General features: G+C 38.1%; 2 long non-coding RNA genes across 3 annotated transcripts; one reads left to right on the top strand and one right to left on the bottom strand.

Annotated features, from left to right (window-relative positions):
• Positions 1 to 55: 55 nt before the first annotated feature.
• On the bottom strand, positions 56 to 3,689 carry LOC113573886 (uncharacterized). Its single transcript, XR_003410261.3, has 5 exons — positions 2,455 to 3,689; positions 1,718 to 1,846; positions 1,547 to 1,621; positions 858 to 989; positions 56 to 694 (listed from the first exon to the last, which is right to left on the bottom strand). It is a non-coding gene; the product is annotated as an uncharacterized LOC113573886 (long non-coding RNA).
• LOC113573859 (uncharacterized) lies at positions 1,021 to 21,919 on the top strand. 2 transcript variants are annotated; one of them, XR_014124398.1, is made up of 4 exons: positions 1,021 to 1,311; positions 1,783 to 2,309; positions 11,164 to 11,339; positions 11,456 to 15,416. It is a non-coding gene; the product is annotated as an uncharacterized LOC113573859 (long non-coding RNA). The 2 variants fall into 2 exon arrangements; XR_003410249.3 differs by lacking the exon at positions 11,456 to 15,416 and adding an exon at positions 21,416 to 21,919 and having other exon boundaries at positions 1,024 to 1,311.
• The last annotated feature ends 1,885 nt before the right edge of the window (positions 21,920 to 23,804 follow it).

Here is a 23,804-nt window from a genome sequence, read left to right as displayed (position 1 = left end):
ATTTTCTATCATGAAAGCACCAAAATGGGGGAAAAAAAATCAAATTAAATTGGACCTCTGTATAAAAATATATTTATTCATGTAGAAGTAGTGATAAACATCATACACATCATAGAATATTGATTGTTTCAGCAGTTTTGTGAGTATAACCATTAATGTAGAAACTGAAAGGCTGCACTGTGTTTAAAACATGCAAATGGTTTTACAGTTAATTCAGCAAAATTACAGGCGTAAACCTGACTTGACATGCAGTACACTGTAAGAAGACGTCTGTAAGTGGACATCAGAGTTAAGTGGACATCCAAAGCTTTAAGTATACGATTACAAACATGGAATGTTGCCGAAAGCACCTGTTTATAAGTGAAACCACCAAAGTATCTTTACCAAAAGGGATTCTGGTCTATCGTGCAGAAACAGACTGTCACCCTCTTATTGACAAAAGCTGTTTAGTCTCTTTATGCACTTGTGTGCTCTTCATCTCTTAGAATTGCTGCCATTAGTGAACCATGCTGCTGCTGCTTTTGGTTTTGTTTGTTTTTGTTGTAGCTTGAATGTCTTTCATCAGGTGTCACTATGGAAACGGGCTCCACACTTATGGTGCAGAATTGTATTGTTCATAAGCTTGCTGTATTATTACAAGGGAGTGTTTCAGTTTGCAAAGCTTCCTGTGTAAAGTTTTTTTCCCCCGGCCTGCCTGTTCACCATTGATTGATGAGTGGGATAAAAAAAGAAGACATTTTTAATGTAAATGGTCTGAAAACCCATACAGGTGGAATGACAGAAAGACTGAACATCACATATAAAGATAAATTTCATATCCCTCATATAGTATTCTAGCATTATTACATGTGACTTACCTGCTGTGTAGGACATTGGCATCCAAGAGAGGCATTTATCCCATTCACTAGATTTGTCAGTTCCATTTCCAGATCTCCTGGCAAATTCTTTGTTATAAGATTACAGGACACATTGTGTATGTGATATTTTGCCTGTTGGAATATTAAAACATCAAAGGTAAATACAATTGGTAAACAAGTACAATTATTCTTATATAGTATTTGTTGGACACTTTGGGGGCATAAGAAATCTCAATTATACTCAGTTATGTTTATCTCAGTTATCTATGATTTTGTTAGCAAATGCATTTTCGGTTATGTTGAGGTAGTTGTCTGTTTGGACACTTGAGGGCAGCACAAATCTTAACCATACTGGCATTGGTCTGGAAGGAGCTTCCCTTTACTACATAGAGACGCAATAACAGCTGGTGAGGTTGTTTCTCTCGCTCGGCTGTCAGGCTGCGGCTAAAATCAGGTAAAATTAGGTAACGTTATGCATGAATTGAGAAAGCTCAGTTAAGGCCTGCCTTTTAATTTTATAGGAGGCTATTTTTAGGAATGCAATGCTAGAAATTAATGTATCACATGTTTTCTTAGTAATTGCTTGTCTTTTTTAATTATCATACTTTGTGGGAAAACCCTGTCTAGGGAAGTCGTTTTAGTGGAGGTGACTCCAGGCCACACTAAATAGGCCTTTATAATATACTTACATTGTTTGCCTTATGCGACATATTAATTTCCCTCTTCTTGCAAGTCCTCTTCAGTTGGTTCTCAATACTGGTGTTCTATGAAGTGAAAGTAAAACATTTGTAGGTCTGCTTACAAAACACGGCGTCCATGCTTAAATGTGTCATCGTGTATGATCGTTTCAAGACACTTACAATATGCCGCATCTGTTTGGCAATGACATTTTCGTAATCCCGAGAAATCTCGTTTTTTGATTTAGTACTTTCGCAGGAGAAGACAAGAGGCAGAAGAAAGAAAGCCAAAACAGAAGTTCCAAGAAGATGCTGGGAATGAGAAGGAAAATTCTACAGTATAAAATATAAAACCCACAAGCAAACGACATTCAAATACTTTTGACTCAAGCAAAGCAAACTACAAGTTGTCAAATCGAGTATGATAGCACTACTAACAACTGGAAGGACCACGACCTACTGCACCACGTGCAAACTTCAGCAGTTACGTTAATTCATTTAACACCAACATTAGTGGAGCGCATCCATGATTTTCGGGTGTCACCTTAAATAACTGCGAATGCGTTTTCCCAAAACGACACAAACCGACTTCCAAGGAACCTTCGCTTTCGAAATGAACTTCCTTTCCTGTAAATCCTCTAAGTTTCTCTTTGACCGTGATAATTGGTTAGAAACACCGGGAATTCCCCAAAGAGCCTATAAATACAACCTGCGCCCACTTTTTCTAACAGAATGAGTTCCCTTCCTGGCGTCGCTCAGCAGACCACACCAAATCGTAAGATAAAATTATTTATTTGTCTGTTTTTTTTTTATTTTAAAAATGCGCTAATATATATATGTAGGCCACTTAAATATGCCTTACAGCAAAGCCAACACTTAGGACAGACTGCGCGTCATATACCGACTACTGCTAAACTTACCATTTGTCATTTTTAATCCATGTTCACATGCCTGAATCAGTCGTTATTAAATCCTCTCAAACTGGACAAACAATCCATTCGTATAGGCTATCTTTTTCCCCTTTATTGTAGCAGCTGTTACATTGTAATCACATGGAATGTTTCTCGATTCCCTAGTTTGGAGAAGTTGATCAGGTCGGGGGCATTATGAAGCTTCCGCCACTGGATCACTGCTTTCGTTTTCTCCTTACACTGACCGACGACTCTGTCAGCGCTTCCACTTGTGCCAAGAATGTGTTTCAGTCTTTGCACTCAGACTATAGAAAACGACAGAGAACGGGCCTTCGTATATTAGCCTACGACGGAGTAATAAAACAACAGTCACAGACATTAGGTCACGGTAAACATTGCCTTTGTAATTCATAGACGAGTTGCAAAATGGCCAACTTTATGTCCTTTTAATAAGACTGGTCACTGCGGTCAGTGTAAAGAAAAGCTCTTCCTAGCTTTCGCCGGCCCTTACGCCAAACTACACGCGGTCAGTTTATTTAACACATTCAAATAAAAATAACCACGCGCCTTTTTAATAACATACGAATCTCATACTGGCTCTGTCAAAGAAGGGGAAAATGTTATAGTTGCATGCCAAACCTAGCGCCTTGGTATATGTAGCTTTCCGGCGAGTAGTTTTGGTCAGGCGTTTCGAACTGTAGCCCTAAATTCATTCAAAATGTATTTTTGCTGTGACCTAATTGGTCTTTTAAATCGTATGTAACTTAAACGTATAATCGAATGTAGTATATTTGCAATACACTATAAACCACCCCTAGTATTAGAAAACGTAGTGTATTAGAAATAGCTTGTAGGTGTACAAATAAGAGACCATACTACGTGTTGCCATGTAGGATTTAAGACAACTGTTCAGTGGTCAGGTTCAACTCAAACAACACCGCTGTGCCTGATACACTCATACAGGCTCAGCACCCATCGCCATAGCACTGTCACCGGTGTTGACACATGATATTCAGTCAGCAGCGATCCTGTAGTCTCTATGAACAGGTTATAAAGTGACAGATGTTGCTATGCAAAAGATTATCAACACAGTGTAATCATTGACATATAAACTGCATATGTATACTTTAAGTAGCCTCTGGGTTATGGTTACCATGTTTTGGTTTTCAAAAAAATGTATTTATTAGACTTACAGGACCAATAACAATTGACTTTATAAGGTGGAATTTTAGGCCTGGTTAAGGGAGTCCTACAACAGATCATGTAGACTTTGACTTAAATCATATAAATGTATACTTCATGTATCCTTCCACATGCTTCTGTGAAGCAGCTATGCATACACATGCTGAGTAGTGCATGTAAATGATCGCCCAATTGTGGTGAGCAAGATGAGAAGACCTTTAAAGAATGCTCAAGGCAATGCAAAAATAGCCGGTGTATGGCAAATAGAAAGCAAATGTCTACATGAAAAGAAACCAAATCCTGGACACTTTAGGCATATCAGAAATCTCAACTAGACACATTTTTAGGTCCCAAAAAGAGAACAAGTACAGATAAATGGACATGTACACCTATTCTGGGTATATATGCAAAGTAAGTTAAAGTAAGTTAATTTAATTTAGATAATTACAATAAATGTAAAATGTGTTTCACATTTTAAAACAAATTTACAAGGTCTTTCACACGAAAAGGCTAAAATATCAAATACAAAATAATGAAATTAAGACAAGATACAAGAACAAAAAAATTGCTTTACAGTAAAATATAAAAACAAAAGATAGAATAAAAGTCTGACTGCAATTAAATTTATTACATGTATTAATGGATTGCAATTAAATGTATTAATTTTGTATTTTAAAAATGTGAAATCAAGTTTAAACATACTACAATTGTCAATATGGTGGCTGGTCAGTGTACAATCTTGTAAGCTTGTTTTCTGCAACCAGAGAAATTTAGCAAAAAGTGGGTAGAGTAGGTTCATTTAAAATGATAAGTACTCAAAAGTAAAACTCATTTAAAGTAAAAGTAGTCATTTAACTCAAGTTGCAAGTTACTTTATTAAATCTTGTTTAAAGCCTCTGTCAACTTAGTTTTCACATGGTTAAAAAAAATCATTTTAATAGTGAAGTTATGCATTGGAATAATCATTTAACAGTAGTAAAATGCTCCAAAAACTCTAAGTTGCTGCTGCCACAGAACAGTGAGGGTGTGTCATAATGACTGACAGGGACATCTTCATAGTAACGTAAACAACCCAGGGTTAGTGGCAGTAATGACATAACAGGCATTATTAGTATGGTTTAGTCATACATTTAAAACATCTTAGTCCAGGTAATTTTATGTGACCCACTGCATTGAGATGGGAGTGGTTTCACTGGGACATTAAGCAAATATTGCTAAAGCAATGTAGAGGATGTCCATGTTTCAATATGTATCTCTCAGCAGAATATTTTTAAAATCGCAAATTTGTGCAAAATGTATTGTACTGCCCTGTACGCCATCAACCCTCTGGTTCATTTAAAAAAAACAAAAAAAAAACATTTTTATACTGTGTGCTAGCTCTCTCCTTTAAAATAGCACATGACAAGCAGAGGTACAATGTCCAGTGGTCGGAAGTAAATGATGTACCATTGATGCATGTGATGTATGAAGTGATGTATGATCTCATTTAAGATACTTTTAATTCATTTAAATAACCTTAAATAACCACATAAATAATATTTGAAGCTACTGAATATGTTTATGAAACAATGAAACAATGGATTTTTGTCCCAGTTAAAGTGGCAAGGGAAAGTAAGGTCCTATAATTTTTCTGAACTGGATAGAATTCAAAAGCCACTATGATGTGGCTCAGTAATTCACTAATAGCTAACTTGGCTAATGGCCAACTTATGGCATTTGTAATGACTAGGTGAGGTTTTTGATATCGGCTAGATATTGTGCTCTTCCCTATAGCATCACTATAATGGATCTGGTGGTCACTTTGTACTGAGCTTAACTCATGGAAATACTCAGGAGTTCATGCGCACATTTTGTGATATTTATGCTGAACTAGGATGTCTGATTAGCCAGACCATTGCTGATTAGCCAGACCTTGCTACTACAAGGTTGGACCCCTTTGCCTTCAAATCTGCCTTAATTCTTAGTGGCATGGATTCAACAAGGCACTGGAAACATTCCTCAGAGATTTTTGTCCATATTGACATGATAGCAGCACACATTTGCTGCAGATTTGTCAATTGCACATCCATGATGTGACTCTCCATCACATCCAAAAGGTCCGCTGCTGGATTGAGATCTGGTAACTGTGAAGGCTATTTGAGTACAGTGAACTCATTGTCATGTTCAAGAAACAAGTTTCAGATGATTTGAGCTTTGTGATATGGTTCTAAGTTCCACCTACTGGAGCCCCCCGGAGATTTCACATTATCTTAGCTACTGCAAAAATGTATATGTGAATTAAGATTAAAATATGTGAATTTTCTTTTAAAATGATGAATTCAAGTAAATTGACAGGAAAACCCAATGTTACTCTGGAAATTCCAGGAAGTTGCCAAGTTATGTCACTGGTGGACAACAGTGAACAACACTGTGTTCAAACACTATTATGACTGACATGGACTGCGAATCTTCTAGTGCTGGTTCTTCAGATTTCAAAGATATTTTTGAACTTGATGAAAATTATGAATCTGCAGTGACAGTGGTGGTGACTGTATATCATTACAGTGAAATTCAGCCATTTAGATTTGACTTCAGTGAATTTCTAGTACTAACTTCATACATTGAAAAAAATGAAATAATCTGAAAGTGTTAACCACTCAAGTGTTTGGAAAGATGCTGTATCATCATGGCAAATGTAGCTAGCTAGCTAAATAATGAACATTAGAAACTTTGCACTGAGCAATTAATCACAATGTCTAGCTAAACGCAAATGTTATTGTTATTGTTGTACAAGCGATCTAAGTCGAATTCACATTCATAAGATAAAGAAGATAAATCTCTGTAATACAACCATGTGGAATAATTTTAGCCTAATATTAGCTGGTGCTTAGCCTTTAAAACCATGTTCAGTTGGTATTAAGGGGCCCAAAGTGTGCCAAGAAAATATCCACCAATACCAACCTGATTCGTTCATACAAGGCAGGATGGATCCATGATTTCATGTTGTTTATGCCAGATTCTGTCCCTACCATCAGTCCCAACTTCTCAGACCAGGCACTATTCCAATTTTGTGAGCCCATGCAAACTGTATCCTCAGGTGCCTGCTCTTAGCTGACAAAAGTGGTACCCAGTGTGGTCTTTTGTTGCTGTAACTCATCTGCTTCAAGGTTCCATGTGCTGTGCATTCAGAGATGCTCTTCTACATACTTTGGTTGTAACAAGTTGTTATTTGAGTTACTGTTGGCTGTCTATCAGCTCAAAACTGTCGGGCCATTCTCCTCTGAACTCTGGTATCAACAAGGCATTTTCACCCAGAGAATGTATGCTCACTGGATATTTTCTTTTTTGGACCATTCTCTGTAAATCCTAGAGATGATTTTGCATGAAATCCCAGATGATCAGCAGTTTCTGGAATAGACCAGCCCATCTAGCACCAACAACCATGCCATGTTCAAAATCTCTTAAAATCTCTTTCTTCTTCATTCTGATGCCTGTTTGCGTTAATGTGCAGTTGAACATGTATAACTAACATTGTGGCTAGTGAGTGTATATATATTAAGTAATAGTGGGTAAATCTTGGTTTGAATAGTCAGCTAAGTAAACACGTTTCTATATCAGCTCCAGCTGTATTCCTGCTAGAAGAGGTAGGTAGCAGGGTCAGGAACTATGCAATAGCCACAATTATGCAATAGAATAGTCACAGATGAAAAATCATATAATGTTAGTGTTACATTTTACCATCTGTTCTCATAGAAAGAACATGTAATTTAGTGTTTGTTTGGTGTGTTTAGGATGCTTGTGAAGCACAAAACATTTGCAGGAGAGTTCTAAATTACAGTACATTAGTATCGGGATAGAGGGCTAAAATAGTTTCTGAACATTTTAGGAATTTACATAATTTAACAATTCAAGTATGCTGTTAGAATTTAAGCTCATATGCAGTATACAGAGTGTAGTCCAAAATATTCACTAAAGTATATTCTAGTTTTTGCCTCTAACAAAACCGCTAACTGGTACATGGTAACGCATGTTAGGGATTTACTGACATTGTATATACTGCCAAAATGTATCTTATTTACATTGCCTTTATTATTGTACATCTTATTAATGTAGTGCATTATTATATAGTTTCTTATATACTTCCCTAATGCAACCAAAAAAATTTCAAAACACACAGAAAACTTTTATGAGCCATTTTAATATTATTGGAATTTTGGTGATTCCTGATGTTTTATTTCAGTAGTTTAATTAACCAAAGGTTTGGTTTGTTTGCTTCAGCCAAGCACTTCCCTATAGTCATTACTTCAAATGTAATAAAACTCTTAATACAGACCATTGTTTAATTGTAATTTTGGGGAGGATGAGAGCTTGGGGAGTCTTTCCACCTCTTGGCCTAGACATGGCCAAGCATGTTACACTTCATATTTGCCTTTACGTCTATCAGCAGGCCTTAATACTTGTGTCCTTTATCCATCCATGGCAGCTTGGATGATGTCATGTGGAAGGGGAGAGTCACGGTTGTGCAACTGCCAACACTGAAAATGTGGGAACCTGAGGATGGCACTCAATCATAATTAAATAATAAATGATGATAAAGGGGAAAAAAAGATTAGGAGAATCCATAAATTCATTTATGCTTTACTCTACATACCAGCCACTGGATTGTCAAGAAATGTAGTTTCTGTGTAAATATATTGGTGTCTCTTTATTTTTCTGACCATGGGACATTTGTTTGATCACCCTTTATTTGAACATTATGATGAGCCAATAAAAACAAAATAAAACCATATACAACAGAGCATGTAAACAATGGAAAAACAATGGTAATGGTAGTGTGTTCTCTAAGAGAAATCCAAGGAAATGGTGTGAAGAGAGAGTATGTAGGTTAATTAAACCTATCCATCATGGTTTGACTGCTTTTTCTGCAAAAGCAGGCCAGTCTGGCAGGGAACCATTATTTCTGTGGGATTTTAGAGCAATTGAGACACAGGATCTCTTGAGAATGAGTCACCAAACATGACTAAACCTGTTTTGAAGTTTGATTCCGTGACTAAATATTTTTCCCCATAATGGCATTTTCTTTCTTTATTATATTATGCACTTGGAACACGCAGTTTTGCTGAGAGATCACATGTGAAATAAGGAGTGTAAGAAGGGTGAATAATGAATAGAACAGATTCTTCATTGTCACTGTTCTCAGGTACAATTAATTTTTTTAGGTGGGTTTTTTTTTAATTAATTAGTTTCAGTGTATTAGTGAATTGATACTCTGGTACTAATTTTGTACACCCACCAGCCATTTTGTTAAAAACACCTACTCTGCCGCTACACTACATGCTTTATAGGTGTACAATTACAGACCCCATGGGTTGCCATGCAGGGTTACATATTGGTTTGAGGACCAATATCAACACAACAGTGACAGGTACTGATATGTTGGTGGGTGTTGTGCTGAGTGTAGCAGTGTAGCTGGAGTTTTTACACGTTATTTTTTCGGCGCCAAAATATCCAACCACAAGTACAGTAAAAAGTCTGTGTGCCCTCAGGTTATATCTAATAAAATAAATGTTTCATAAAGGATGTACTGAGTGTATATCATTGGGTCACACTTCATGTTACTACAAAATGTACACTCAATGTATAACTAATAGGCCCCTGAAATGACTAGCTTTTTCTTCACACTGAGAATGTAGCCAACTCGTCTTTTGTAAATTTACACATTTGCAAGTATATGTTCACTGGGATTTAAAAACCAGTGAAATGCAGTAAACCTCAGTTCTCTTCCAATCAGTGTGAAATAAGATGTGCTGTTCCAAATCAGTTGCAGCTTTGTGAGAGGTCTATCATTTCCTGGTGGTCTTCTTGTTTGTTGATTTATCACATTAACTGTGTTGAAACTCCAGCTTCTAAGCCCCATACTTGAGGGAGCTGACAAATCTTAAAGTTACAAAAAAACAAAACAAACAAAAAAACTAAAATTGTAAAATATTTATTGCCATCATCCAGCTACCCTCTTGCTTCCAAATGACCGCATCATTCTGTATGATATAGTTTTGAACAGTTTTATGACTATAGATACAGATATGTGACCTCCAAGGGTGGACATTGTTGCCTCATCAATAAGGGCAGAGGGTTTTTTTTTGTTGTTGTTAGTTTGTTTTTTACAGGACCTCTTTGAGCAGCACAAGGGTTTCTGTACTCTGAAAGGAATAATTGGTCAGATCAGATTTCTTACAGCTTGCTGGGTAGCACTTCCCATGTTTTTTCCAAAGCAAATGACTTCACTGTAAAAAATGTAAGGTACTCCAACTTGAAATAATTAAGTAACTGCTTTCATTGCCTTTTTAAAGGTAGTACAACTTTGCATTCGATTTGTTCCCCAGAATTGCACATTTAAGTCTTAAAATTTCTGTCACCTCAACTTGAATTTTATTTTAGACCAGTAATCATCATAATTTAAGTTGGCAGAACTTGATACCTTAAGTAAAGATAACTCTAAATGTAATGTTATTCATGCCAAATAAAAACTGCTATGAAATTTGTTACTTTAAACATTTTAGTTAGACTAACAACTCAGGTGTTTGTTGTACAAGGCAACAGCAATACACTAGTAAACTGAACTATGTACATTTAAAGTTGAAAAAGTTTAAAGCTGAAATAAAAACATCCGTATATTTAAACAATGAATAACAGTACAAAGTCTGCACCATTACAAAACAAATTACTAAATATACAGATTTCACACAAAACTGCTACACTAAAAATAGCCCAACTAGTCTCCTCTACAAACACATACGGTATGGACTCAAAAGTTCATTACAACTCAAATGTTGGACAGAAATTTTTTTTGTAAGTGTTCCCGTAAAATTCAAGTGTAACGTCAATTACACAGTTTAACAAAAGGCAATCAATCAAATCAATCCATCAATAACTAAATAGAAGACTTGCACAAATGTAGCTCCCTAATTAGCCAATATTAGCTAAATGGCTAGCATACAGTATAATGTAAAATAGAAGTAACGTGACAGTCTAGCTAGCTAACGTTAGCTAATATTAGCTAAATGGCTAGCATACAGTATAATGTAAAATAGAAGTAACGTGACAGTCTAGCTAGCTAACGTTAGCTAATATTAGCTAAATGGTGTGTTAGCAAAAGGCAAGCCATAAAATCAACAGTGACATTTGCAGAGGTAACTTTAGTTCACACCCCTTAGTTAAAGGCGCTGAGGCGATCGACAGCTAATACTGACGAGCAAACGTGAACAGAGGCAGCTCACTAGACATCAGCTATATTCATCTTCACTTGATATCTTTTTTTTACCTTTCACCGTGTTGATTGTTAGATTTGATATTTTTTAAGTAAAGCAGTCTCACTGGTTGAAGTTCTTTTCAGTTTGCTACAGTAGATAGATAACCAAGTAGCTAGCTGCTAGCCTTAGCTAGAAATTACGATTTTCGCTCTAGAATGTGGTTGACAGAAAGGAAGGCACATGCCTCCTACTGGATGAATATCTATAACTAGCTAATGTATAATAACATCTTTTGTTGTGTTTGCAGAGAGAGGGGGCGTGCACCAACAATGTAGCTTCAGGTTGTGCATTGCCTACTGCGCATGCGCTGGCTCCAATGGCAGCTCCCATATCGGCCTTCAAAAATTCAAAGTGGGAGTTAACAGTGATGTACCCTCCATTGTATATAGTCTATGTGCTAAACCAACACATAGAACTTGAAAGGTGACTGAGCAGTTATGCTTTTTTTCTGAGAGTATCATTTTAAAATTTTTATAGTTAATGATGCATAAGAGTGCCAAGAGTGTTTACAGTGTTTTGTTTTGTTTTTTTCACCCAAGCTCATGAGGTGAACCCATTCCCAGTGACCTACACTGCATTCGATTCATACTTCTTATCTTCATATTTTATTACTGCAGACATTTTTTTTTAGCTGTAATGTGTGAGCCACTATACACACTTGAGAGCTTTTACTGCCTTGATAATATTTCCATTGTTATTTGATGTATGATCTGGCCTATGGCAGGCACAGCACTCCCAGTACCACCATGGGACAATAGGGGGCATTACCTCCTCAATGGTACGGTCCTGCACTCTCAAATTTGAAGCTATATATTTTGGGGTCTTTTTTTTTTTTTTTTTTTTTTTTTTACTTGAATCATTTACAATATTTTATAAAACTACCATATTTAAATCTGTGTGATTTAAGTCTGCATGACCCTAGCTTTAAATGTTAATCAGTAGTTTTAAACAGCTGGTAACAGGTAGGCAGTTTTTATGTCAGTCAAATTGGCTCTTGATTTTAAAGTAGCCTACTGGTCAACAAACCTTTCTGATGAGTGGAACTACTTTGAATTGGTTGCGCACAAAGCTTGCTGAAGGCGTTGGCTAGTTACTTACCTAACAGTGAAAAGATATGGACATCTGCAAATAACTTCTTAACAACAACACAGCACATTTCCCTTTCAGTTTTCCTTTTATTTTACTTCTGTCATAATACAAGCTGACTTCTGGTATTAATGACTGCATTTTAAATCCATCTTGTAGCACCAATCAGAGTGCATATTTTTACTTTTCAGGAAGTAGTTTCAAGTAATCATTGCAGCAGAGCTTGCATTTTCAGTTTACGGTTGCAAGAAAGCCTAGATACGGGCTCCCACTCACCTTGAGTAGTACTCCTTTTCACTGTAAGATTTCCCTAGAACTTTTACGGCATTTAGCAGACGCTCTTATTCAGTTACAAAAGTGCTTTGATATTTATTCATAGGAATGTATCCTAGTACAGTACAGTGGGTTAGAGTTCAAGATACCATTGAACTAAAAAAATGTTTAATTTTGGTTCTGTACACTCTTGTTCAGACCCTCAGGCCTCCCTCTCTGTCAATCCTTATAAGTACTTATATAACCCCTCTGTCAATCCTTATAACTACTTATATAACCTCTCTGCCATCTTTATAACTACTTATATAACCTCTGTCAATCCTTATAACTACTTATATAACCTCTCTGTCAATCCTTATAACTACTTATATAACCTCTCTGTCAATCCTTATAAGTACTTATATAACCTCTCTGTCAATCCTTATAACTACTTATATAACCTCTCTGCCATCTTTATAACTACTTATATAACCTCTCTGTCAATCCTTATAACTACTTATATAACCTCTCTGTCAATCCTTATAAGTACTTATATAACCTCTCTGCCATCTTTATAACTACTTATATAACCTCTGTCAATCCTTATAAGTACTTATATAACCTCTCTGTCAATCCTTATAACTACTTATATAACCTCTGTCAATCCTTATAAGTACTTATATAACCTCTCTGTCAATCCTTATAACTACTTATATAACCTCTCTGTCAATCCTTATAACTACTTATATAACCTCTCTGTCAATCCTTATTACTACTTATATAACCTCTCTGTCAATCCTTATTACTACTTATATAACCTCTCTGTCAATCCTTATAAGTACTTATATAACCTCTCTGTCAATCCTTATATACTTCACTTATAATAACCAGTAGCAGTTGTCTGATCTCCAACAGCTCCCCTAATTACCCTTCTCAATTTCTTACACATGTAATCCCTGCTTTCCCTTCCCTCATCCTCCTCACACACATCAATCCTACAAATGCTTTCCCTTCTCTATAACTAAAGTAGACCTTCCCTGACTACAATGCCCTGCAGGCACCACACATCAACTTGACGTCCGAAAGACAGTGGACTCTAATGTTGGACAGATGCTGAATTTCAGTTGGAGATCAAAGTCGGATATCTGTCAAAAAACAATGGGTTGACGTCAAGCTCCAGCCTCAGATAGATGTTGAATTTTGATTGTAAACATTGGGTTGGCGTTGGACAGATGTTAAATTTTGGTTGGAAATCAAAGTCACACTTCCACCAAAAATCTAATGTTGAGTTGACTTTTTGGCTTCATTTCTTAGTAAAATCTTAGTGAAACTGGACTCTCCAAATGTTTGGTGGTTTTACTGGATAAATGACAAATGTGCAATGGATTATCAAAAATATATATATTTAATTTTTATATTTTTACCTGCTTACTGTGCTTTTTAAAAAAGTCAATTCACAAAACATAGATGAATTCACAAAGTTTTGAAAAGGAATGAAAAATCCAATTTTACCAGCTTAAGTTTTATTAAAGTTTAATTTGAAACTGTAAATCTATGGGTGTGTGTGAGTATGTGACATTTCGAGGACAAGCAGGATGTGAGGACGAGGCACGATGAAACAAGGTTTTATTTCTGCAAACCTGCAACACACACGACAACCTCAAGATGCTATGCACAATCCAAACACCAACACATACTATAACACAGGAGACATGTATACACTCAAGACGATTACACAACACAGAACAGGTGGACGACACGAGAGGGCGTGGCAACAGACGAACACACACGAAGACGTTTGAGGAGGGGGCAGGGCCGTAATGTGACAGAACCCCTCCTCAAGGGCGCAACTCCCGACGCGCCAGCCTAACGGGCTGCGGACCCGAGAACACCAAACAGTGAGGCCAGAAGACTGGGCCGGCGCAAGCAGGAGCACGGGGGGAAACACCAGAACTAAGATGACGACAGTTACAGGAACACACTAACTGGGACAGACATAGACGGGAACAAAGTGACAGGCACATTTACAGTAACAGGCAGTACATAAATTAAACAGTCCGGGGAAGAGTGGGGGAACTCCAGCTGTCGGCTGGGTCGGATGCCAACCAGCCTGGGGAGGAGTGTTCATCACTGGCTCAGTTGGCGGTGGTTGTCCTGACCCTGGTACATGCACATGGGGGAGCGTCTCGACTGTGTTCCCCATTTGTGAGGCAGTCCCCGGTGCCGCTGTCCTCTTCTCGGCTTAGGACTCGGCGCCTGTGCTCTATCGGTCACCAGAGTCTGTTTGCCTGCTCCAGAGCTCCTGGCCCTGGGCAGAGCCTTAGGTGGAGCATTGGGTGAGGAGGGCTCGTCGTCCTCAGAGCTCGTGAAGTCATCCAAAGAGGGCGGTTCCTCCCTAGGTACCCCCTCCACCTCCATGTCCTCCTCGCGATCGGACCCCCTGTCCGACTCCAAAGTGACATCACTGCACCCCCTTCTCTCTCCATACTCCGCGTAGCCCTCCACAAAGTCCATATAGGACCCAGCGGATTCCGCCTCTGAATACCGGTCCCCATGAGCCAGCTGGTCTTCATAGGACCCAGCGGTTTCCTCCTCCTAATAGAGTTCATGAGCTAGCTGGTCTCCCTAGAATGCAGCGGGTCCCTCCCCTGCTGCAGGACCATGGAGCGAGGCCAGGATGAGCGACAGTCTCTCCTGGGGGTCACAGCACTCCCCATCGTCCGACTCCAAGGACTGGAAATCACTATACCAGTCCCGGTAGTCCCATGTAGTATCGTGTGATACCGGCGTGGAAGCAGGGGTATCACACTCACCTGGGCCATGCTCCCCTATTGCGGGCGTCCAGAGGGCAACCCTGAAAATGGGGGACTTCCCTGCACGAGTTGTGGAAGCGCGTTTGCTTCCCTTCTTCCCTTTCCTTTTCCCTTCCCGGGCATCCTTCTGCGGTTGGTGTTTCTGTGACGTTTCGAGGACAAGCAGGATGTGTGGACGAGGCACGATGAAACAGAGTTTTATTTCTGCTAACTTGCAACATACACAACAACCTCAAGATGCTATGCACAACCCAAACAGCAACACGTACTATAACACAGGAGACATGTATACACTCAAGACGATTACACAACACAGAACAGGTGGATTACACGAGAGGGCGTGGCAACAGACGAACACACACGAAGACGTTTGAGGAGGGGGCAGGGCCGTAATGTGACAGAGGGAGTGTGTGTGTGTGTGTGTGTGTGTGTGTGTGTGTGTGTGTGTCTCACACACACACACACACACACACACACATATATATATATAAAATTAGATTTCAACTTTGTATGCTGTTCACAAACAGCAAGCAGCAGGCTACAGAAATGCGTGAATTCCAGCAGCTCTCAGTTTTAAAGATGTCAAAGAATGTAAAAGACATCTATTCAGCAGTGCTCTGGAAATCTGACATTTCTTGCAAGTAGTAGCCAGGTTGTTAACAGGTGGCCTCTGTGCTACATGGCTTTTTGCCTGTAACAACAGTAAAGAAATGGAGCTTTATGAAGGGAGGCTTTATTTACTTTAATTAGTAGTAGCTATCATTTTCTCAAACACCATTTCAAACCATTAAAATCAAAAATATCCATAATAAGTTAGATAAAAGATAATGTTCTAATTTGGGTAATATTTGGCTGTTTTATGGATAAAACATTACTGACAAAAACAGCCATCAATCCTGTTATCTATTAACTAGCTAACACCTGATAAAGCTAGCTCGCTATGTCCCACAGAACAGTTAAAATGAACAATGTTTTCATGGCCAAAATTAATGTATATATTTTTCTTACCTTTGCTCACGGTCGCCATCCATGGCAGTCCAGATTTAGAGAAGACAAAAAGTATAGACAATGTACTGGTGACAGTTGTCAGACAGGCACCTTACCTTCTGCTGCATGGCATCAGAGTGGAGAAATAACCCGAGTTGCCTGGTAACAAATGACATTCACATCTTGTTTCAAATTTGATTGTTAGATCTGCAACATCCACGTCATTTCAAAACCTACAACTTTGTGAACATTTTTGTGTTAGCTTTTTGCTCTACAAAACAGAAAAGGCCATCCCTCTCAATTAGATTTTGGTTACCTCGCAAGTAAATATCAGTATTTACTGTCAATTTGACATTGGCATGCGATGTTTTTAAGACAATGGATTTTGGTTACATGACACCATAATTAAAAACTAACAAATAATCGATGTCTAATGATGTTAGAATGCCATATTGTGTGAACATTAAGAATATGACACTGACCAAGCATTGGGTTTTGGTCACCATACCCTCATGACTAAATGTCGGTATTTAACGTTATTAATAATGTTGACATGCGACGTTCAGAAGACATTCGATTTTCAAAAGACAAGGGGCGTTTTTATTGTCATATTCTCAAGCTATATAAAGATATAGAGTGGAATGAGATAATGTTCCTCCAGCACCATGGTGCAACACAAAATAACATAAATGTATACAATAAATATGAAATACGGAACCATTTTTGTTAAATATTTTTTGCTGGTCTCAGAGTTGAGCAGTCTGAGGGCATGGGGGAAGAAGCTGTTACACAGTCTGTAAGGTTGTTGCACAGTTTGAAACGCTGTAAGGTCCCAAATGCTTTGGCACCTCTTCCCAGACAGCAGGAGAAAGAAGAGTTTGTGTGAGGTGTGTATGTGGGATCATCCACAACGCTGTTAACTTTGCGAAAGCATCGGGTCTTGTAAATATCTATGATGGGAGGGGAGAGAAACCCCGGTAATCTCCTTGGCTGTCCTCACTGTTCTCTGCAGCATCTTGAGTTGGGCGATTCCCAAACCAGGCCATGAAGCAGCTGCTCAGGGCACTCTGTATCATCTCTCTGTAGAACATGGTGAGGATGGTGGTAGGATGGTGGTAGGCTGCACCTACTCTCTGTATGAGGACTCGTCATCCCTGCTGATGAGACCCACCATGGTTGTGTCATTGGCAAACTTGATGATGTGGTTCAAGCTGTGTACTGCTGTGTAGTCGTGGATCAGTAAAGTAAACAACAGTGGACTACAGTGGAATGTTGTTTTTAACATGACTCCACACCTTAATTTGCTGGTTTTTAATCATTGTAACTCTCATGGGGTGGTGTTAGAGGGAACATTGCAATTCTGTCTGTCTGACAAATAATGAACATGATCCTAGATTCCTGTTTAATTTGTGTGCAAAATTAATTAAATTAACACTGATCAGATATTTGCTGTATTTTATATTGGGATTGCATTTACTATGGATTTGGTTAATTTATGGTGCTGTACTCTCTTGTTCAGACCATAGTAAAAAAATACACTAACCAAATCCATAGTATATGCGATCCCAATAAAAGAATGTAGCAAATATCTGAGCAATCAAGCAGTCAAAATTGTCACTACTAAGAAGCAACAACAACATTCAGGTTATCTAGACATTAACATGTTTATTTTATTTTTATTGCTCAACCAAAGATATATTTAATATGATAACAAGAAGTGGTTGGAAGTGTTTAATGTATTCTGATGTATTCTGATTGACTTGAAAATGCGCTGCATGATTCCATGCAAATGGCCCGTATAGCCTTAAGTGGAGCAGTGGGATCTTTGGAAGCAGGTTTTAACAAGCTAAAGTAGAAATACAAATGATGGGAACTTGTGTATAACTTACTAATAATTATAACTTATTAACTGTAAAATTATGTTACATATCACTGCACCCCTGGCACCAGCTCCAGATTCACAGGTTTACATTTTCAAGCTTTTTGTTTCTGGGTTGTTTAAATACTTAAATAATTTTAGCTTTTGTCTTGTGAGTAGAGTGAGATGTAATGAGACAGAGAAATGGATTGTCAACTGGTTACATTGCAATTGCCTATTATGCTCTGGATTCCAGCATTTTGTGGTTTCCTACATTTTGTTTTCGAAGTTTGAATGAGAAAGCAGGCAAAGTGATGTGAAGTGTTTGTAGCAGAAAAGATTAGGTTTACATAACTGTTAGTTAGACATAACTGGGTATCCTGTGAGGTTATCTTAGCTAGACAGAATAGAATGGAATGGAATGGAATCATTTTGTTTTTACATATTCCAAAGAAAAGTCATGAATATGGTTTCTTTGAAGACCCATCCCACAAATACACAAAGTAAATGAAAATATTTTTGAAACGCTGTGCAAAAAAAACCAAACACTTCAGAATGCAACATCATACTGTTGCAACACAACAGAAGAGAGCCACAACTTAAGGGATGTGTTTCTGGAGGGCATAGAGAGGGGAGGGAGGCACTCCTATGAGTGACTGGATTTGCAGTGTCTCTGGTGTTGCATGTGTTTTGTGAAGTTGCACCACACTTCTGAAATATATGTCATTTTGAATACAATGTTTTCTAAATTTGTATAGCCTTCTTTAATTGGCATCTAGTTTCTATACTGTAGTGCATGCGTTGTCATTTTAATGAGTAAGCTTTGTGTATTTGCCATGTATTTTTTTGACTTGCATCACCATGAGACTTCTCAAACACCATAAATGAATACCTCCGACCCTCACCCAGAATTTTATGTGATTATTATCTTTGTATCCCTTTGATGCCCTTAAGTGTGTCTTTGACAAATGCAATATGGAGTTATTAAGTAGTGATACAGGGAAATCAGAATCAGAATTTTTTCTTTTTGGTGCAGTTTCACTCATAGGACAGGACAGTGCATTACAAAATAACACAACATCAGTGCAGTACAGCATAGTGCATGAGGTTTTCATGACAATAAAGAGTCATTGTGCAGTTAAAGTAGGAGTTAGTGCAATTCCACATGAATTGTACCAGTGTCTGTGTGAAGTGACTTGTGCTGCACATAATAGACGAGGAACTTTGTTCAGTAGTATTATGGCCTGGAGGGAGAAGCTTTGCATATGTCACCTGGTATGGAATATCTGGGTTTCTGTTGTGACGAGAAAAGAAAAGGAAAGTGGCCAGGATGTGTGGGGTCAGCTGCTCTCTTTTTATATCCTAGATGGCTGCAGGGCGGTGAAGGTGAGGTGGTTATTCACCCTGGATGACTGCAAGACAGTGAGAGTGGGAAGCTGACAACCTATCGTTGTTTCTGCATTTTCATGATGTGCTGTAATAGTAGGCGTGTGAAATGGCAGAGCTGTAGCAGATGGAAATGCAGGATATGACCACTGATTCCATGTAGCTCTGTAGAAGAGGACCAGTAGCTTCTGTGACTGCTTACATTTGCAAAACATCCATTTGTTCTTATAGTACTGTTCTTTAGGCCAAAAGTAGTATTCTGAGGTTAAAGTCCAAACTACAGTATATATGTTTGCCAAAGTTGTTATATCCTTTTTTTTTTTCTTTTTTTTTTTACCAATAATACCTGGCATCCATAACCTATAGATGTTGAATTTTCATTTTACATAATATTCTGTATAAAATGAAATACAACTGCAAAAAAAAATCATAATTCAGCCATACATTAACAAAAAGCAGTACAGCATGTAATAGCACATACATTGCATAAACAATGACCAACAATTAGGTAGAGAACAGAGGAACTTAAATACACTTGCTAATTGGGAAGAGACTGATGGCCAGGCCATCTGAAACAAGTAACAAGCTAACCAAGGGGCATGGCTACATGTGGGGTGGGGTGGGGTTGGGGGAGGTAAACACACGCAGATGGACATAACGAGGGAGACGGGGGGGGCTTTTTCTAAAGTATTTAGGCTGGTAGCAAGATTACCATGAATATCAGGACTGTCACAACCTGGCCGGTATCTAGCCACCAACTGACACATGCCAATCACATCATTCAATCACACGTGTATTATGTCATCTCCTACACCTGTGCATTGTTTGTTTTCCTGCTTATTTCATCCCCACAGACACCCAAATTCAACATGTCTCATTGTTTATTAGAGAGTGAGAGGCCTGGAGCCTGAGCAAGCCTTGTCTTTGTGTCTCTTTTTTTCTTCTCTTTTCTGCCTTATGGATTTGGAATGAGCATTTTTATTCCCGTATCCGCATCTCTCTCCTTTCACGGGGAATACTTAATTAAGATAACAAACAATCAATATGTCAGCAAGAAAATGAATAATAAACATTCCACAACTGCTGCACACTCTGTTTAACGTCTCAAAGGTGGTTTACACTGACATCAATCTGTCAACTTGGCTCCAACTGGAAACTTTTAGGTAGCTCACTGATCACATTCTTTTTATATTTTTATTCTTTTGAATTGCTTAGCACCAATTATTGTGAATTATAGCGAAATTAGTTTGGTGCAAAATGTGTGGTTTTTTTAAAATTGTATTTAGAAAAAAGACAACTGGAAATAAGGTTTGCTTTTCATGTTGGGAATAAAAGTTCTCAGTGGCTTAGTGCCAGGAATTTGAAGTCCTTGGGCATACTGACTATAGCATAGCACATTTAAAAATGATTTCTCCTTTTTTTCTTTCTATGCTATTTAACCCTGCAGATATGAACATGTGCTGACTGTGGCCATATCTGTGCTTCTGGCCAGTCTGCAGACTGTGAAATACTATACAACCTCGGAAACTATGTGGGAAAACACTGGGAAAATTCCTCCTTTTACATTTAACATAATACAAAATTATGCAATTGTTTTTTTTTCCTTCAACTGCTTGGCATTTAATTTGCTGCAGTCAGTTCATGGGTAATTACAGCAAAACACAGTAATCATGCATTTATTTTGGATCCCAGATGAATTCCTGTCATTAGTTTGTTGAAGCATCTTATTTTAACAGTTTTATTTATTTAAGTGTGTGCATGGAAATGTTTTATGGCACAACTTAATAGTGTCCTTTTTTGCATAGATTTTTTTATCTTGAATCCTTTGTATCATTGTACTTGCTCTGTCCCTTAGTTAGAAGGACACACATTAGGAATTGGCTTAAGTGACATATCGGATTACCGTGTGACATATTACCATGAATTTATGTTTGTGCTTTTGGCATGTGAACTACTGGTGTTTGCTGGTGTTTACTTGTTTTTATCCATTTATCCTTATAGTATATGATAATTTATTTATTATAAACATAGAATTTAATGATATTGTTCACATAAATATTTTTCATTATATTGTATACTGTTCATATAATTAATTTCTATTATACATTTTACCCCAGGTCCTATTAATCATTTATGAGCTTGGGCAAGGTACAGGGGCACGACGCTGAGTCAGCCATCATGGCGAAGGTCTGCAGCCGGCTGTGCATCTGGATCATTAGGACCACTCCGCTCCATCCGCAGAGCAGTGGCCTCGTGGAATGTTTCAACGACGCCACCAACCACCACTGTGCTGCTCCACCATGCAGGTGTCAGGTGGGACCAAGGACTCCCAGAATCTGTGAGCCTCTCTGCAACTCTGTTTAATGTAGTTTAAAGATTAATCTTTAAATAGTTGATTTGTGTTTGTTTGGTTCTGTTTGACTTTGTCTCTCTTTTTGTTAAGAATTAGTGTGTTAGAATTGTCACTATCATCATGCAGTGTTTAGTTGTTAATACGCGCCCCCCCCACCCCCAACCATTAATAAGCCCTCATCCACATTTGGTTCTGGTTCCCGTTTTTGTTTTGCTGTCTATGTGTGAAACACTTGAAACACTTGAATAAAGAGTTTTGATTTGAAGCAGAAATGGTATTCTTTTGTTCTCCTGCACCAATGCCAAAATGTGCTTCCTTGCTTGTTCTCAAGAACAAGATACACTTCTGCTAGAAATCGCGAGCACTGCCTTCATATCCTGCTGATCCTGAACAGCAAGAAGCCTTTTAATGACATTCTGAATCACTGCCAAAGTTCGCTGGATTGAATTCCAGCAGCCACGCACTCGTGTACCAGTAAACGCAGAAACTACAGGCTTTGCATGTAATTCTGTCTACCATAGCAATGAAAGAATGCTTTCCTATGCATACAAGAAGAACTAAAGACAAACCGAAATGAGGAGTGTTCCCTTAAAAATGTGACATACATTTTTGTCCATGTGGGCATAATGGATTACACCTACAATACTCATCAAATACCCATCAAATCCTGGTCATTACTACTCCATCTTGTGGTGGTTTGTCAATGAACAGGCTTCCATACCCTGCTGGCGTGTTGATATGTCTTTTCATTTTTTTAATGTCATATGTTTAAAAAGGTTCCATATTATTGCAGCAAAATTATTCTAAATATTTTTGCACTTCCTGTGACCAGGTTAAATATCAACAACCAGTCAAAGCTTAAAACGTGTCTTTCTTGTTATTTACATTTTTCGACATACAGAAATGCTCTGTGGATAAAATGTGACAGAGCCAGCCCTACAACAACAAGTGCATACGTCACCCGTTTGCATTTGTACTCAGTTATTGCTTATTTGACTGTTGCTTGTATAACAAAGACTTCTGTCCTAATCATTACTTCCTGGTTGCATTCTTGGCATGTTTTTAAATTTGAACACTGCAAGCTTTTGGCTCAGGGCTTTCAATATTCACAATATTTTAACATTTTTGATTCATTGTGTTGTTTGAACACAGTTTGAAGTGTTGTTATAATTTGTAATTATTACATGTAACTAAATTCCTCAGAATTAATACCCCTGGTATAGCACAAGAATTTTGACTGGCCTGTAAAACTAACATGTTTGTTTTCTCAGTATAAAGTGTTTTCACTGGAATTATGTGCAGTTTATACAAACCTCTAATGTGGCAGAAGTGCCAGATGAATGTATTCCATTTGCTGATGTTAGGGGACACAAATGACAACTATTAAATCATGTAATCAACACAAACATATGCTGACCATAGTTGTGTTAGTAGTTCCGCCCCAATTACTGTGTTCCCCTGTCACATTCTGGCTGATGCACACCATTATATGCCTTCAGAAGGTCAGTTCAAAGTTGAAAACACTGAAAACATTCACTAACATAATTAGCCGCCAGAGACAGCACAAACTTGCACATATGACAACACATATGATGAGGCAATTAGCAGGGTGTACGTAGAGCCCTACAGTCATGAATGATTTAGCTCGTGAGACAAAACTTCTGCAATTGCATATACTTGTTTCCCTTTCACTTAAAGCAGATGTGGCTGCTCATGAAATGGAAGACTAGAATAAAACCTGCTGTGCAAGAAAAGGTCCACAACCCAATGGATGTCCCATCACAACCCCCTTGCTGCCTGGAGATACAGTCACAGCTACTTACTTTGAAAGGCCCCGCATGACAATGTTTGATATTTGACAGTTAACCTGGCAGGTCTGTTGCTGGACATTTGCCTCCCGACAGTGGCAGGTGTTTGCTTTGGGAATTCACCTACAAATTTGCTCTCGTTTCTCTCCTAATGTTGCCGGCAGTTTCTCCTCAACATGGCTGGCTGTCATCTGGATTTTAAGTTCTGCCCTGAAGGTATTCCTGTCGAAATGTTAAAATTTTATATGAAACATAAGGGTCACACTGTCATACATCATTCCTCCATGTTACAGGCTATGTTCATGTATTCTGTAAGTATGTTGAAGTGTGTATCTTATGTTTTAC

The sequence above is a fragment of the Electrophorus electricus genome, chromosome 1 (genome assembly GCF_041902795.1).
Source record: "Electrophorus electricus isolate QZ-2024a chromosome 1, ASM4190279v1, whole genome shotgun sequence".
Taxonomy (NCBI): domain Eukaryota; kingdom Metazoa; phylum Chordata; class Actinopteri; order Gymnotiformes; family Gymnotidae; genus Electrophorus; species Electrophorus electricus.
This window is presented reverse-complemented; position numbering and strand designations above follow the sequence as displayed.